This window comes from Ictidomys tridecemlineatus, chromosome 7 (assembly GCF_052094955.1).
Source record: "Ictidomys tridecemlineatus isolate mIctTri1 chromosome 7, mIctTri1.hap1, whole genome shotgun sequence".
Classification (NCBI taxonomy): domain Eukaryota; kingdom Metazoa; phylum Chordata; class Mammalia; order Rodentia; family Sciuridae; genus Ictidomys; species Ictidomys tridecemlineatus.
Genome location: NC_135483.1, coordinates 165636194 through 165653822, shown reverse-complemented (window position 1 = coordinate 165653822; position 17629 = coordinate 165636194). Strand labels below are relative to the sequence as shown.

The 17629-nt window shown below is 40.8% G+C and overlaps 1 long non-coding RNA gene across 1 annotated transcript; it reads right to left on the bottom strand.

Moving 5' to 3' along the window:
* Window positions 1–415: 415 nt before the first annotated feature.
* On the bottom strand, window positions 416–16553 carry LOC144365601 (uncharacterized). The gene is made up of 2 exons (XR_013424244.1): window positions 5934–16553; window positions 416–3138 (listed from the first exon to the last, which is right to left on the bottom strand). It is a non-coding gene; the product is annotated as an uncharacterized LOC144365601 (long non-coding RNA).
* Between the last annotated feature and the right edge of the window lie 1076 nt (window positions 16554–17629).

The window sequence follows — 17629 nt, the reverse complement described above, 5'->3', positions numbered from 1 at the left end:
GTGAGTCTAGATGGAAGCATATATGAGGGCAGAAGGAAAGCGTGGCTCCCAACTTTGTGGGGATGTCCTTTCTCATAAAGGGAACAGGGCACTGTGGAATGACCAAAAAGGAGTGGATGAAAACTAGAGAGCCAAAGGTACAAGCAAGGCTAGACATTTGTAAAGGCTGGTAAGGTTTCATAGAATGAGTAGTAGGCCCCCGGAACTCCTTGAGGACTGAATATGTAGCCCTGGTGTCTAGAAGGAAGGAGACAGTTCGACCTGAAATACGCAGAGTTACCCTGGGGTCCCATGGAGTGATGGTAGTGGTCCGGTGATGGGGACCTGGACCTCATCAGTCCTCTATAACCAGTCCTAAGAGTTCCCTAAGGGGAACTGTTGAACCTCGACGCAAAGAAAAGACCACCGACTCCAATTTTAAATCAAATTAAAACAAGCTTGTATTTGTGTACACAAAGGCTGGCCAGTGACTGTCTCACCTGAAATCCCAGGTCTAGAGATCAGTCCCCCAGCTTTCCAGGAGCATAATTTTATAGTACAAAAAGTTACAGAGAGGGGTGTCTTCAGGACTTACAGATAACAGGATTTTGACAGGCATAATACAAAGGCAGATGGTAGGTTAAAGATCTACATGGCATGATATCTCAAAGTAGGGAGTAAATTCAGATCCCAACATCAGAATTTATGAGGCACCACTGAGGTTTCAGAGAGGGTTGTTATCTGGTCAGGGGGCGTCAGGATTTATGAGACTTCACTAAGGTTTTAGAGAAGGTTGTTATGCGGTCAGGGGGAGCCAGGCAAGGGTGAGTTCAAGGCACGGGCAGGAATTTCAAACAAGTTTAGAAATTGCAGTAATTTATAGTAAAACACAAATTAACTTTTCATGACTTTGTGATGAGATGGCTCCCAATCTTAAAATGGAATTAGATTGGGCTTATCAGAACCAGAAGGGCCGGATGGCTGGGGGCCACTAAGGGCTCAGGGACAGTCAATGGCCCAGTGTCCCTCCTAATGGCATTTAGGATAAGGGCCTGGAGGCTTGCAAGTCTTGGGACATGTATGAGCCCAGTGACCCACTTGACCATACTTAAAACAGAGTCCAGGTAGTCCTGAGAGACCCTTCCACAGGCCAGTGGAACCAGGGACAGATGCTGAGGCTGGAAAGACGACTTGAGTGAGCATCTTATATTTCTGCTTCCGGGCCTTCTCATCTTTCCCATTATACACCTTAAAGGCCCAGAACCTCAGCTTGGGGAGTAAGGGGCCCCTTCTCAAAGTGCCTTAGTTTGACCCTAATATTAGGGACACTCTGGAAGAAAACATAGGTCATCAGTAGTTGTCTCCCGTCTAGAGTCTCAGGGTCTAAATTAATATTTGTAATAAAGCCTTCATCAGGGCTGGGGTTGTGGCTCAGCAGTAGAGTACTTGCCTAGTATGTGTGAGGCCCTGGGTTCGATCCTCAGCACCACATAAAAATAAATAAATAAAATAAAGATATTGTGTCCACCTGCAATTAAAAAATAAATATTTTAAAAAATAGATAAATTAAAATAAAGCCTTGGTCAGGTGATCTAAAAATGCTGAAGGGTTTTCATTTTTATCTTGGATGACTTCCTGGAGCTTTTCTAGTAATTACTCCACCAGGCAAATTATAATCCCATTTGATGTCCTGATTAGGGACCACTTTAGAGCTAACTGGATGGGCAGGGGAGGTCTGATGTACCGCATCAGCATGATTTCTAGCTAGCTCCCAAACTTGCCTAAGTTCCCTGGGCAGGAGGATGTTAGATAAGATCATATGGGCATATATGTGATGGGAATTGAAGTATAGGACTTTTCTATCTGTGAGAGATCTGACAAAGAGAAAGGCACCTGAACCCAGAATACACCATGGACCCCAGTGTGAAGATGGCCTGAGGCCTGAGCCTAAGCAACTTCATTGTAGAAACCTGCAGTCTCACCAGGCACACCTAACAGAGCCCTCCCCTGTGGCCCTCAGGCATAAACAAGTCGCTTCTCCCCACCCTGGTGAATTAAGAGTGACAGTTCTGGCAGATTGTCCTCGCCTGATAACAAGGAAAGGCAAAAAGATCAGGGTGGGGACCATAAGACCAGGTGTTTTAACCCCAGGGTAAATGATGTCCCTGAGAAATCCAGTAGCAGCTGATAAGAATTGAAAGCAGGGTCAAAACCCCCTAAATTTAGTATAAATAATAGAGCAAATGAACAGACATTCAGCCAGCCAATACTGATGCACACAAGCTGGAGAGCCTAATGAGGACCTGTGGTAGACCAGGACGCAAGAAAAGACCACTGACTCCAATTAAAATCAAATTAAAGCAAGCTTATTATTTCGACTGGCCAGGCTGCCTCTCCCACCCAAAACCTCAGGAACAAGACAGCAGCAGCAGCTTTCCTGCAGCCCAGCTTTATAGCCCAGAAAGTTACACAAAGGGGGGTTGCAGATTACAGAACTCTGACGAGCATAACACTAATGGTAGTTTACATTTTTGCTGGCCCCGATATCAGAATTTATGGAGGTCATTAGAGCCTCAGAGAGGGTTGTTATCTGGCCAGGGAAGGCCAAGATTTGTGAGGCATCACTAAAGTTTCAGAGAGGGCTGCTATCTGGTCAGAGAGCCAGGCATGGGTGAGTTCAAGGCACGGGCAGGCATTCCAAGCAGGTTCAGAATTTGCAGTAATTTATAGTAAAGCCGAAATTATCTTTTCATGGCTTTGTGGTGAGATGGCTCCCAAATTTAAGAAAAGATCAGGTTGGGTCTATCATTCCCCCCTTTTCTTATGTGTCCCTTTCAAGTCTTTGATAGGGTAGGGGAAGAGCACTGAGGGAATTTTAATCCCTCAGGTAACAATCTCCACCTTTTTTTTTTTTTTAACTCACCCAAAACCGGTATTCCTGATTTGATCTGACTTAATTAATTACTTATATTGACAGTCTATTTTTGGCTCCATTGTTGTAAGAAGAGGGGCTTTGCTCGTTTTGGCTTCTTCTGAGTTGAGAGCGGGTGATGTGAGGGGGCATGGTGTGAGGGACACGAGTTTCCTTTTAGAAGTCAGTTCGGTTTGGAGTCTGGTTGGGGAAGAACAGGTTGTGAAGTCATCTGGGGATGGGTGCTTCTATGAGAGAAACGAAAACTATGAGTACTGAATAAATGTTGCAGCAGCTAGAACATGTCACTGTATAGAAGTTTCCTCACCAGGAGGTGTGATGGCTGAGAAGTTAGTATATATATATTTACCAGGAGAAGCTGTCTCCATAATAAGGCCAGAGTGGACAAGGCCTTTATATAGAAATGTAAATCTTTAACAATTTTAAAGTTATCAGGAATGTAAACACAACATTAAACTTTTAGTGTTATAGATGTCCTTTTCCATAAGATACAGTTTAATAATATCATCTGATCATGTAAAATCCTTTTACTAGTATGACCTCTGTGTCTAATAGAGAAACCTTTAATTCTGTTACTCAGGGCTGGATAATCATTCTAGCAAACACCAAGCCTACCTGTGTAGTTTAGGAATATCTGTAGGCCTTAAACTAAAAACTCTGTCTCTGGCAGCTCCTCTTGATAGTCTCTTTTTATAGTTATTAGGCATTTCTGAGAATTCTTCTTTGTAGCCTCCAGTCTTACTTATTTGGGGAGGCTAACATAAAGTGTAGACCTTAAAATATTATTATTATTATTATTATCATCATCATCATCATTATTATTTTAAATGCTCAGGAATGGCTATGTTTTGGTTTTAACTGTCTTTGCTAAGTGTTTAAGATGAAGCAGTCAAACTGACTTTTGTTTCTATCTATTTTTAACAGTCAGTTGAGTTTTTATGGGAGTTATTCCTGGGGAAACTTGAGAGCAGCTTCTCAGTTCTGCTAGTGCCATTTGCACTAGGATGGGTCCAGGTCTTGCTTGACCATGTGGCTTCCCTTGGAAGCATCAGGGATGTCTCCCTTCTCTGATGACCCTCCTCTTCATAGCAAATGCACTGATTGGCTTTCTGTTCTCCAGTGGTCTCATTAATCTCCCTGATCAGGAGGTTATGTGGCCCAGAGTTGCAAAGCTCTTTAGAGAAGTCCCCTGTTCCCTGGATTCAGACTGACTCAGAGGGCAAGAGCCAAATATTGGTTTTCTTGGCTCTTTTCATTTAATTTTAATTTTAAATCTTAATCTTAAACATCCAGCAAATAAATTTTAACCGCCTTATATTAAGAGTACTGGGCTTTAATGTCTATAGCTTTATAATTATTTATCTTTTTTATTAATTGGGATCTGTATTTTCCTATCTGTCTTGTAGGTGATGGCTTATTATCTTAAATTAACCCATGTTGTGTTCTTAAAGCAGCACTTCTGTAAAACACTAACAGGGAATCTTTAGATCACTTATAAGGAAATTACAAAATAAAATTAATAAGAGTAAAAACATTTAGTTCGTGTAATAGCTACCCTGAATTTTGGTTGAGTTATACATTACATCCCCTGTTTGAGATCCTAGTAATCTTGACAGAAAAAAAAACTTTTGAACCTAACTTTAAATAAACTAAAATCTGGCCTACTGCTTTTGTAGTCATTCTCACATGTAGTAAGATGGGACACAGAGCCTTATCTCAGGTAAGGCAGGGCTCTTTATAAATCTTTTAAGTGTTCTAGTTCTAAAGCTGATCTTTGCTTTTTAAATATCATTTTACAAAGTTTACATAAATTGTTTGAGGTCACATGAACATTAGCTAACACCATATGATATCACATTTAAAACATGAATTAAAGAAAGGCTGAAAGTTTTTAACCTTTACATAGATCAGGCTCTCATTAACTTAAAAATACATTTAAATTGTTCCTCAATGTAAAAAGTAACATAAAAGTTTACATATCTTATTGATAACATGTAAATAAATCCCCAATATATTTTTTTTTACCAAACAACTTTAGAACACCAGCTTGATATAATGCTCTTTAATGCTCTTATAGACTTGTATACCCGGAAGATATGAGCACATTAATAGCATCACAATTACATCGATGTTTTTATATTAACCAAGTTTAGCTTTTAAAGAAATGACAGTACAATGCTCTAAAATAACAGTTCTTATTTAACCAGTTGTTTAATTTTTATGATTGCTTGCTCTAGAAAAAAATAAAACTTAATAAACACAATGTTATGAGTAAACTTATGTTTTAAGAAATTCTTGTCTTTTTAACACATGACTGATTGTAAAAACAATACAGACCTTAGTAAATCAATCAGATATCTAACAAAAGTACTCATGAATGAGTAATCCCATATCAAATTTATTTTACTTATTTATCAAAATATTAGACAAATGTATTGAACAGTGTTAACCATTTTTTTCTCGTTGAAAGAAAAGTCCTAGAACCAAGACATATTAGACATTTTATAGATATTAATATTTTATTAGTTTTTTTGAACACCTAGAAAAACTTGTAAGCTTAAATTTAGACATTTATTTTTATCTGTTTATCCAATTTAAATTGAACCATTTAAATCACATGAATTAAAGATCTTTGGATCCATTTTTTAAATTTGTTTTTATGAGTGCTCCTTATATATGTTAATTTGTATATCATATATATATACGGACATGTGTATATATAGACATATAACACGTAACACAAGTGTGCACACATAACAATAGTAAAGGCCTTGTAGCTTTTTGCAGGTGAAATCTCCATTGCAATGTTTCAAAAACTCCACAGTTGGTCAAAGATAGAACTGATCAGAAAAACATTTAACCTAGGTCTATAGGATCAAAATCATGAGCTCAAAAAAAAAAAAAAACAGAATCTAAGAAAAAAACCAAGAGTTTCCACCATGCGACCAGCGCACTGGTTTCATTAAAGAGGTTCTTGGCATAAAAGTTAACTAGTGAGATCAAAATAAACAGACTCAGTTACCTTTTTCTATGACCAGGTCCGAGACGGCTCTCCCTCTAGTTCCCACCTCGAACCAGCAAGGATTTCTCAGGGCTAGCAGGAGAGAGAGAGAGAGCACGCAAGGGAGTGGCCTTTTATTGGGGAACAAGAAATTCAGGGGAGAATTCCATCCAATGAAGGTTGATGGGGGCAGCACTCCAAGGTCAGGGTCAGTGATTGGCCCCCGGGGTCAGTGGTCAGTCACACCCCCACATGGACAGGCTCTCGCACCAGGAGAGGGTCGGGAAAGCTCCGACACAGTTTAGCCAGAGCGCCTCACACCCAAACTGGGAGTTGCCCAGTCAAGTGTAAGAATGGCTCCCCACAAAGAGTCCTAGAAAAAATGACTGGCCAGTAATTAGTAAATAGCATACAATTTACTTTTTTTTCCTTAGGCCTCAGATCACTATCCTACTGAACTTGCAGGTTTCTTTCATTTGCATTTCAACATAAGTCCTGGCTGAGGTCTGGAAGGAGCAGGGAAAAACTGCTATTCTGAGCAGACACCTCAGGCCTAGGGCATTTTAACCATAAGTCATAAATTTTCAGGTTCGGATGTTGAAAATTATGATACAAGTTTAAGATACAATTCACAAAATTTTATATCTTTACAACTTGTTTTGTCAACAGATACCATACTATGATTTACTATCTATCCTTGTCCAAATTGATGCACTGGTACACACAGTCACATTTTCCCAGGCTACCCAATTCAAAATTGGTGAAAAAAAACTGAATGATTGGAAAGTTACTTGCCAACTTGGAAGTAGAGTTCTTTAGTTTTCCATCCTAAGTATTTAAGTCCTCTGGCATGAATTATCTGAAATCATAAACTAAATAATTACCTAAACCCAACTTTTAACTGCAAGATTGTGCAATGCTTCAAAAACCCATTCAATAAAACATCATCTTTTAGACACACATTCAGCCAAGATCATTCCCAAGAAACAATTTATAATATCAACACACTATTGTACATGTCTTAAAGGGCCAGAAACAAAAAACACAGGACAGATAGGAAGGAGCTCCAGACTATTGCTAACAGACAGAAACCTTTAAAACAGAGCAGATAAGAGAAAAATCTCCTACACCAGTGGCACCATAGATGTCCCTACAAGGGGACCAGATGTTTTCACAGAGGGGCAACCTGAAATGTAAAATCAAGGGTCTCTGTGGCGACTTTACTGCATTTAGTGTCCCCTTTTTCTTTTTCTCTTTTTTTTTAAGAAGACAGAGGTGGCATAATCCTTACAGTGCAGGGAAGGAAGGAGGGAATTCCCCGAAGCAACAGGGCTTCAGCAGCTGCTGGGAGTCCCTCAGTCCCTCCTTTTACTTACAGGATTAGCTCCTCTGGTTCCGTTCCACCTCAGGCATGCTCCATCTCCTAACATTTCAGTGGTCAGCTCTCAAAGAGTTCGGGGGGGGGGGGGTATCAAAATTTGTAACTGAAAGTTGGGTTCCTGACCTTGAAGACAATTAATGCCAATTTAATAATGAGGACAGGGTTTTGAGAAAAAGAAAAAGGGAGGTTTATTGCTTTGCTAACAAAGGAGAAACACAGGGGACTCTGCCCAAAGGTTGTGACTCTCTTGATCTGGAGGGACAGGGGGCTTTAAAGGAGTTTCACTTGTTAACCTGGGAGATACTCAGTTCTTAGATCCCCAGCAGGCATTGCCCTCTGCAGTGGGTGTGCTCCAGCAGCCAGCTAGGGGCTTCTCTCATCCTGCTTAACAAAGCAGGGTAAAGTTCATCGCAGTTCCTTAAAACACAGTCCAAAGGGGTGTCAGGCTTACTTGCTTTATTACCCATTTTCACGTCCAATATCTTTAAGTTTTTACCACAGAAGTCACACAACAAAAGGCACAAAAGCAAACAAACAAAAAACATATAGAACACAGAACAAAACACAAGAAAACAGAAACCCGGCGCCAAAACAGAAAAACAGAGGAGCAATGCAATGTCTTGCTAAAGCTCCGGGGTAGGAGTGCGTGCGTGCCCGTCGGCACCTCTCTACCCTTCCAGAGGAATTCCCTACAGAACAGAACAGAGAACAGAATGATTTCTCATTACTGTCCCGGACAGGAGTATATGTGAGCCTCGCCAGGCCACCTCTCTGTCATCAGAAGAGATCTCCCTTAACCGGATACCAGATGTTATAAAGGCACCACTTACCTATGGAGGCCTCCTCCACCAGGTGCTTGCTGATAGTTTTAGTGTGGCAGTTCTCTGCAGTTCTCCAGGGACTGAGGCTCACTCCGAGGCCTTGGAACATCTCAAGGTGCGCACCCCCTAGAGTGGCTCTCCATCCTGGAGCCCTGGAGCGAAGGCCGGCTTTAGAATTTCCAGCAGTCTCGTCTTGTGGTCTGGTCTGGCAGGGTCATCTTGCTGGGGCCTCCAAAATGTTAGACCAGGACGCAAGAAAAGACCACTGACTCCAATTAAAAATCAAATTAAAGCAGCCATGCTGCCTCTCCCACCCAAATCCGCGGGAACAAGACAGCAGCAGCAGCTTTCCTGGAGCCCAGCTTTATAGCCCAGAAAGTTACATAAAGGGGGGTTACAGATTACAGAATTCTGACGAGCATAACACTAATGGTAGTTTACATTTTTGCTGGCCCCGACATCAGAATTTATGGAGGTCATTAGAGCCTCAGAGAGGGTTGTTATCTGGCCAGGGAAGGCCAAGATTTGTGAGGCGTCACTAAAGTTTCAGAGAGGGCTGCTATCTGGTCAGAGAGCCAGGTATGGGTGAGTTCAAGGCACAGGCAGACATTCCAATCAGGTTCAGAATTTGCAGTAATTTATAGTAAAGCCGAAATTATCTTTTCATGGCTTTGTGGCAAGATGGCTCCCAATTTTAATAAAAGATCAGGTTGGGTCTATCACCTGGACTGACATCCCAAATCTTCTCATCTGCCTGAACCTCTTCTGCATCTTCATCACCACTCTTAAACTCTACAGCCACATCTTGACCCTGATGAGAGCTGCAACTTTTCCCTAGGACCACCTTCTCAGCCAGCTGTCAGGTTTACTCCAGGAGAAGCCTGCCTTGGTTCCTGACCTAATCACTGTGGTCTGAGTGAGTGTGCATCTGCTGGACGCAAGTGTGTCCTGTGTCTCAGAGACTGGCTGAAATTCTAATTGCTTTTGTATTAATTGTTTACAAAAAAAAAAGTAATGCTTTGCTGTCTTCTTCGTTGTTGTTGTAGCATGATCCCTGCCCTATGTATACCTTGTCCACACACTTGCCAACTTCCACCATGAACCTCTGGACTACCCTGATGTTGAATACTCTTAGTTGTCTATGCCCCACATGACAGAAAACAAGGACTTTGGGTCAATTCCCCCCAACTTTGCCCTCTCTCAGAAGGAGGCATGTTGGAGATATCATCACCCAGTTTTCCATAGAAATGAAATGTAGAAATTGACAGTGAGAAAATAGAAGAGTGGTCCACTTCACCTGTTGAACATATATATGCCTTGCTGCTTATTTTCCTCTTCTCCCTGTCTCCTCCCTGACCTAAGGGCAGGGAACAAGATTTCCTTAAGTTATCTGTTCTCCACAGGAAAAGAATGTCATTAGAAGAACTAGGAAGTGACTATCAAATTAAGGAGTGATTTTCAACACACCAACAGGACACCCTGTGTCAGGGCACACCTGGAATGTAGCCTTTGAATAGCTTCTTTAAAAGTCCCCTGTTTTTCCTGATGGGTAGAATCATAGCCTCTGGGACAGGAGTCCCCTGTGTTTCTCCTTTGCTAGCAAAACAATAAATCTTCTTTTCCTCTTTCTCAAAACTGTGTTCTTATTATTAATAGATCGGCATCGAGGACAAGGATCAAGCTTTTGGTAACAATACTCTTGTGATCCTTTTTATTTCTGTGTCATCTTTGTGTGTGTGTGTGTGTGTGTGTGTGTGTGTGTGTGTGTGTGTTGGGGATTGAACCCAGGGTCTTGTGCATGCAAGGCAAGCACTCTACCAACTGATCTATATCTCCAGCCCCTTATTCTAGATAAAAGTGTCAGTTTTCTCTTTTTGAAAAACAACTCTTAGTTTTCTTTTTTTTTCCTTTTGTTTTTCTATTCCCTAGTTCATTTGTTTCTACTGTAATTTTTGTTATTTCCTTCCTTTACTAACTTTGGGCTTAGTTCTTGTTTTTTTTTCTTCTACCTCCCCTCCCCTCCCCCTTCCTTTTCTTTTCACTTTGGGTTTTAAAGTTAGGTTGTTTATTTGAGCTCTTTCAACTTCTGTTGTTACAGAGCTGGGGCCTTCTGAGAAACTGAGGCAATGCAAAGACCTGCTTCAAACCCTGATTCTTGAGATCAAGTCAGACATATTTCAGACATGTCGCTCAGAGTAGCAGGCATGAGTTTTATTGAAGGCATAGGAAAAGGGAAAGGGGAAAGGGGTAAAGAGTGGGTCCTCTCAGAGAAGAGAGGGACAATGTGCTTTTCTTGCACTGAAATTTTCTTGGGGATCCCAGAGAAGATTCCAGAGAGTCCTGGTCAGGTCCACCTCTTGACTTTTGACTTACAGCAGGGTGATATCAGACTTTCAAGTACCGATTGCCATGACAATTCTAGGTTCCCTTGGCCCATGTTGAGCAGTTCTAATTGGATTCCTACTCATTTTTACAGGTTTTATGATTACAAGGAATTAGCCTTATCTTTCTGAATCTGGTCTGTGAAAAGGGTCACAAAAGTCTCTTCCTTCAGAGTAAGTTGGGTTCCTCTTGATATATCAATGTTATTTCCTGTCTGCATTTCCTTGCAGATTACAGGTAGTGTGCTGAGGAATACGACATATCCTGTCCACTTAGGCCAGGCAGGACTGCAGGCAAATTGGATTTTGGCAAATAAAGCATGTGAAGGTCAGCACAGTGGGCCCTTTTGATAGAATTATTCTCTAAACCTAGTGTTCCCACTGAAGCCAGAATTAGACAGGCAGTCAGTATTGATACGTAAATTGAGTCAGGTCGGATCAAGGAGGCCAATTTGAGTCCAGAAAGTTGGAGATTCCTTCAGAGCCCTTCTTCCACCTTTATCAAGAAACTGCCCCTGCTCCAACCTGTTGCTAAAGTAACCTGTCCCAGGAATTGCCCCTACATAGAGGGAGCTATAAAGTTTGTTAATTAATGTGTCCTGGGCTGCTCCAGCCTGCCCTACCCCCTTCAGCCCACCTGTTTCCCATGTTTTGGCCATCCCACCAAGCATTCCTGGGCCTAGTCACATATGCAAGAAGGAGAAAGATAAGGGGAAGAGGACAGGAGACCAAAGGAAGCCTAAGATATATAAAAAGGAAGAACACCTCACTTCTTGGGATACCAGCTATGCCCCCTTCTCCCTCCTGGGAGAAGTCTATGTTACCTCTTTTTAAATAAACCCTGCTTTATATGTTTGCCTTGGCATGTTTCTCTACAAGTGAGGGAGCAGAGCTCGTCACCGATAACTGGAGGTATCACCACCATCCTCATCTATCTGTCCCCTAACATTGTGAATGTAGTTTTATCATAAACCTGTCTCTTAGTACTACTGTTACTGCATTCCATAGATTTGGGCATGTTGTGTTTTCATTTTCATTTGTCTCAAGGTATTTTCTAACTTCCTCTTTTATCTAAGGTTGCTCCAGAATGTATACTTTAATTTTTTTTTTTTTAGTTGTAGATGGACACAACACTTTTGTTTTAGTTTTATTTAATTTTTTGTGGTGCTGAGGATCAAACCCAGTGCCTCATGCATGCCAGGCAAGCATTCTACCACTGAGTCACAACCCCAAGCCTCAGAGTGTGTACTTTAGTTTCCACATATTGGTGAACTTCCTAGTTTTCTTTCTGTTGTTGATTTCTAGTTCGTAACCCCTGTAGCCAGAAAAGATACTTGGATGAATTCAATGCCTTAAATTTGTTAAGGATTATTTTGTAACTTAACATGGCAGTCTATCCAAGAGAATGTTCTGTGTGCACTTGAGAAGAATGTGCGTTCTGATGCTGTTATATAGAATGTTCTGTAAAGTTCTATTAGGTCAATTGGAAATATATAAACACACACACACACACAACACACACATATGGCTGAATACTATATAACTGTATAGCCACAATGTTGCCACAATTTTCAATTTACCTTGAAGGAAGGCTGACTGAGGTTCATTTTGCCAGTCATAGATGTCAGTACATCAAGTCTGCCATTGTGACAGGCAACCAGCCCTCCACTGAGCTCGGAAAACACCCTGACCCTTCAGTCTACTACCTGGTGACTTCTCTACCCCAGAACCATCTTTCACTTTGAATGCAAAAAGACTACCTATTTTCTTCACAAACAGTTCCTCCTTGCTCTTCAAGCTCCTTCTCAATCCTACATCCATCACCTGCAGAGCTGTTTGGAGCCCCTTCAATTGGAGGATTTCTGAAAGAGCTGGCAGCTGTGGGAAAGCTCCTGCTGCAGTGTTTAAACCGAAGCTTCTCCCAGAGCAGCAGGAGCTCCAGGTTCTTTCTGGCTTTCCCCTCTCCTGTTTACTTTACATTTACAATGAGCCCCAAGGGAAAAGAGTGTTTATGGCTCAAATCTCACTTGGGTCTAGCCCCATCCCACTCCATGCTAAGAATGGGCCTGTTTTTAGTAACAGGAAATTCTTCAGGAATATCTATGAGCTAATTTGAGATCATTTATTGAGAGACTCACCTGTCAGTGAGGGTAAGGGGGGCAATGAATAGGTAACTAGATCGTAAATCCCCAAGATGCACTGGGAAAAAACGGGCAAAGCACTTGATTTCATTTATCAATGAAAACACTTTCAGATTGCATTAGAAGCCACCAGAGGTAGGATCAGAAGACTCCCAAAACTGCTGCAGTACCAGCTTCCCAAGAGCAAATTACCACAAGATTGGGGTAAAGATTTCCACCTCGAGGGCTGCACCAACAGGGCCGACGTTCTTGCTTGAAAAGGGTGAAAATTATCAAGCCTTCAGAAGGGAAGGAAACTAAAAGATGTGACCACCAAGAAAAACCTAATGAACGCAAAGCACAACCCATCCAAAATACAGGGGAACTGAGGATAAATCATATTAGAAAAAGGAAGCTAGTAAGTATCTATATAACTCCTAAAAAGGTGTGTTATTAACCAAAAAGTAAAAATCAAGTCAGGAAACAGAAATTGAGGGTAGTCAGCATAGATAATATTGGGTCAATTATCAAAGAAAAAGAAGTGGGTTGCTAACACCACACTTTCCCTCTCCACTACTCAACCATTCCCACACAGGCAGTTACCCCTGGGGCTGCTCTTTCCTGCCTTTCACCACCTACCAGGGTAGATGGAGGAGGTGGGGAAGGGGAGAGAAAGTCTGCAATCTATAAAAGGGTAAGACACATGCTCTCCCATGTGCACTTAGCTCTGGGCCTGTTATTTCTGTTCTCTTTCTTAAATAAAAGCTGCTTTCTCTGCTTGTCTCAGTGTTTAATTCTCAACACTTGAGAAGAAGGACCCAATCCTGATTTCCAAGACCGGTATCAAAATTCGATGAAGATGCTTAACAGTTGAGGAGAAATGCATTTCAGAAGAGTAGAGAATAAATGCTTTAGCATCTCCTGTGCTGGGGTATTTTCCAAAATTATCTCATAAATAACCTTTAGGGGCTGGGGCAGTAGCTCAGTGGTACAGTACTTGCCTAATGCGCATGAGGCACTGGGTTCAATCCTCAGCACCACATAAAAAGTAAACAAATGAAATAATTTAAAAAAAAATAACCTTTAGAAAATGTGAGTGACAGCCCACATATTCAGGGCATATTTCTTCACTTGTCCCCAAAGACCCTAAGCTTTCTCAGGGGTCTCTGCTGGGTCATTTCAATTTCAGTTCATCTTTAGGTCTCTGATGCTATCATGCTGTTCTCTTACCCTTTTCTTCTTTGTCCCTGTTTTGCCCAGCTTGGAATTCTCCCTCCCCTTTGATCCCTCTAAAGTCCACATCCCCCAAGAAGCCCACCCCGACTGGCCCAGCCTAGAATTCTCTTAAGTTCTTCTTGCCCAATCTGTCAGAAATGGCTGCTCCTCAACATTCCCAGAGTTTCTATCAAGAGTTTGATGAGGGGCTGGGGATGTGGCTCAAGCAGTAGCGCGCTTGCCTGGCATGCGTGCGGCCAGGGTTCAATCCTCAGCACCGCATACAAACAAAGATGTTGTGTTCGCCAAATACTAAAAAATAAATATTAAAATTCTCTCTCTCTCTCCCCCTCTCTCTCACTCTTTACAAAAAAAAAAAAAAGTAAAGTGAATACTCACCAATTTGTGAAGTAAGTCATCTTTCTTAAAAAAAAAAAAGAGTTTGATGAGATTGAAAAATGGATCTTCCGGTGTTTCCCACTCTAACTCCTGACATGCCTGACATCTAAGCTACTTGCTAGATGTTGTTATAAAAATAGAGAAAAGGATCACACACATTGAAAAGAACCCAAATGGTCAAGATCATAATGAAGAAAGTCAAAGGCTCTGAAGATGGAAGACACCGGAAGGGGTAGAAATACCTGACACTGTTCTTCAGCTAAACGCATTCTTCATTTGGAAAACAATGCCACATGGCTCTTTTGTTCACTTGTATGTTTTACTTTGCTTTTGTATTTTAATCAGAAGGAAGAATGTGCTCTAAGAAAAGTCTAGGGGAGCCTTCAGGAATTATTTATTTTCTATATTAGTCACCTTTACTCCTACATTTAATCATTTCCTTTTGGTGGAAAAACCTTACAGAACAGAAGGTTAGTAGCTATTTTTAGTAGCTTGGCAACGTGAAAAAAAGTTTGGAAGTTGTTCAAAAAGTCATGCTTCACTACTTTTAGTGAAACTATTTGGACTATTTGTAAACAGGCGTTTCTCTCTTCATAAATCCCTTTATGTTGTCAAGTAATTAAAACTCAGTTTCCTTAATCACAGGTGTATTCTTTCTTCTCCAATTTACTTGCACTTATTAATCAAATGTACCAGATCTCTGTATAATTAAAAATGACCTCTGTTAATTTGAAATAAAGAAAACTGCCATTTAAGCCTGCAGCCTTTTGGCTAGGATATATACATTTTCTCTGCCCCTCTTACCAAGTAGGAGGCATCTCCCTCACCCCTCTTGGGCCTCAGCTCCCCAATTATCTGCCTTCCCTAATACAGGACATTTCAGTTAGATCAGACTCAGGGAACCTGCCCTTCTCCTACCCACAACAGATGGTCCTAAGGACCATGCTCAAAATGTGATCCTTCTAATTTTTTTCAATTTTTAAAGTATTATGTAGTAATCATAAACAAATTTGAAATGCAAAACCATAATAATATAAAATTCTATAGCTAGCTACCCATAGGTATTGTGTGTATGTGTGTGTGTGTGTGTGTGTGTGTGTGTGTGAACTATTAGATCATAGTACAGTTTTGTATACACTTCCGCTTGATATTCACCCCAGTCTTCTTTCCCTGCCCTTCCTTTAAAGACTAACCCTAAGCCCCCCTCCACTCTTCCAGTTCCCTCCTTCTTCACCTGCCTGGAGCTAGAGCTTTTTAAATAGAATTTTTTGTTTATTTGCTGCCCTCTGGTGGGATTATTAAGAAATTTATCATAAATGGTATGAAATTCACCCTGGCCATGACCACTGACATAAATTACCTGTGGTTCTGGCTAATAGAATATCTATGGGGACAAGAATTTTTTAGTGGCCTGGAAATCAGAAAAATGTATAGAAAATCCCCCAAAGTACTCAGAAACCAAATGACACCCTTGTAAATAACCCAGGTATCAATAAGAAACAAAGAGGAAATTAGGTAGTAATTTTTAATTGAGTTATAAAGAAAAAAAATATCACCATGTATGGAATTCTAGCAAAGCAGAGGCTGGTGGGAAATTTATATCACTAAATGCATAAAAAGGATAGGGGTGGGGACAGGAGGAGGGGATTCCAAAGGGTGTAAGAATAACATCTTTGCTATGATGACAGTTTCACAGGGGTGTGTGTGTGTGTGTGAGTGTGTGTGTGTGTGTGTGAGGGTGTGTGCATATACATGTGTGTACTATCAAATTATATACTTGCAGTATGCGCCATTTGTTGTATATCAGTTGTGCCTCAGTAAAGTTGTTTTAAACAGACATGTGGGAGTTGGCCACACAGTTAGACAGTGTAACTGAAATGCAACCATTAAAAGAATGCATTATCAGAATACACAATTAACAACTTAATAACAAGTTAATAATATGTTGAGTTTCCCTCATCCTACATGCTTGGGACTAGAGGTATTTCAGATTTGGGATATTCTTGGGTTTTTGGAATATTTGCATATTTGTAGTGAGATATCCTGGGGAAAGGAACAAGTCTCTAAACACAAAGTTCATTCATGTCTCAGATGCATGTAGCCTGGAGGTAATTATCTACAACATTTTAGTGCATCTTCATTTTGCTGCAGCCCATCACATGAGGTCAGGGGTGAAATCTTCCACTAGTGGCATCTATGTCAGTGCTCAAAAAGTGTCAGATTTCTCAGCATTTTGCATTTCATATTTTCAGATTAGGGAGGTTCAATCTGTTTGGACTTTTAAACATTCATTAATTCACCTAGAAAAAGTAGAGAAGAGTGAATTGATGCTACAAATAGAAAACAACCAGAAATGTAGTAGATTTAAGCCCAATTATGGCAATAAATAAATCAATTAAAATTAAATAAATATAATTTTAAGGAAGATACTAGACTTTTTTTTAAATGAGCAACACAGTGCTTTTAACAGGCACAGTTCAAGCAAAGGAGTGAAAATATAAGAATGGAAAAAGGGTGTGATAACTGCTATTAAACTAATAGTAAACAAAACAGACATAAAGCAATAATGATTAGAACTAACGTGAGAAATAGACTATTGACAATCCTGCTGTGAGACATTTGTGTGCCTCTCCCAGACACTTCTCAGATAGACAGAAAAGCAGTGAAGATTTGAACAACACAGTTAATGATATTAACCTAAATTACATGAAATTAATCAAGAGAAGTATTAAGCATGCTATGTAAAATGTGGGATATATATCAGTAAAGACAGCTTTAAACATTCAAAATTATACCTCAGCGAGGACTTGGAGGTGGACTTTAATGGTAAATGAATTCTGCTGCCTTCCCTCTTTCGCAGCCCAGAGAATCTGATAATACCACTCCTTCTGGCCAAGAAGAAAAAAAATGACTTCCTGCCAATGGTTCTCAGTCTGCTCTGTTTATCTCTTCCTAATTTTCCCAGATTGAAATTGTATGTGTTCACTGAAATTGTATTCTGTTCACTCAGATGTAAAAGAGCTTCTTAATACTTTTCTAAAATTATTGATCTCTGACCAAGGTTCATTCTAGAACTTTCTGGAAACAATCTGGACTTCCATAGCTGAATCATCCACTGGTGCTAGGACAGATCACAGTAGTAGTGTCCAGCACTTCTCCCCAAACCTCCTCTGGAAATTCCAGGCTCACCTCAATATTCATAAACTCTCAGTGGCCAGGTTCAGTGATCAGGCTGCAGAGGCCCAATCCCACACAGCCAGAAAGTGGATGACCCCAGGGGCTGCTTCCAGAAGGAAGGAGAGATGGTGGTGATGGGAAGCCAGAGTCAATAACTCTGGCTTGGCCCATCCTCTACCCACATATTGACCCACAGCCCACGGTCTCTGAGAAAGAAACTAAG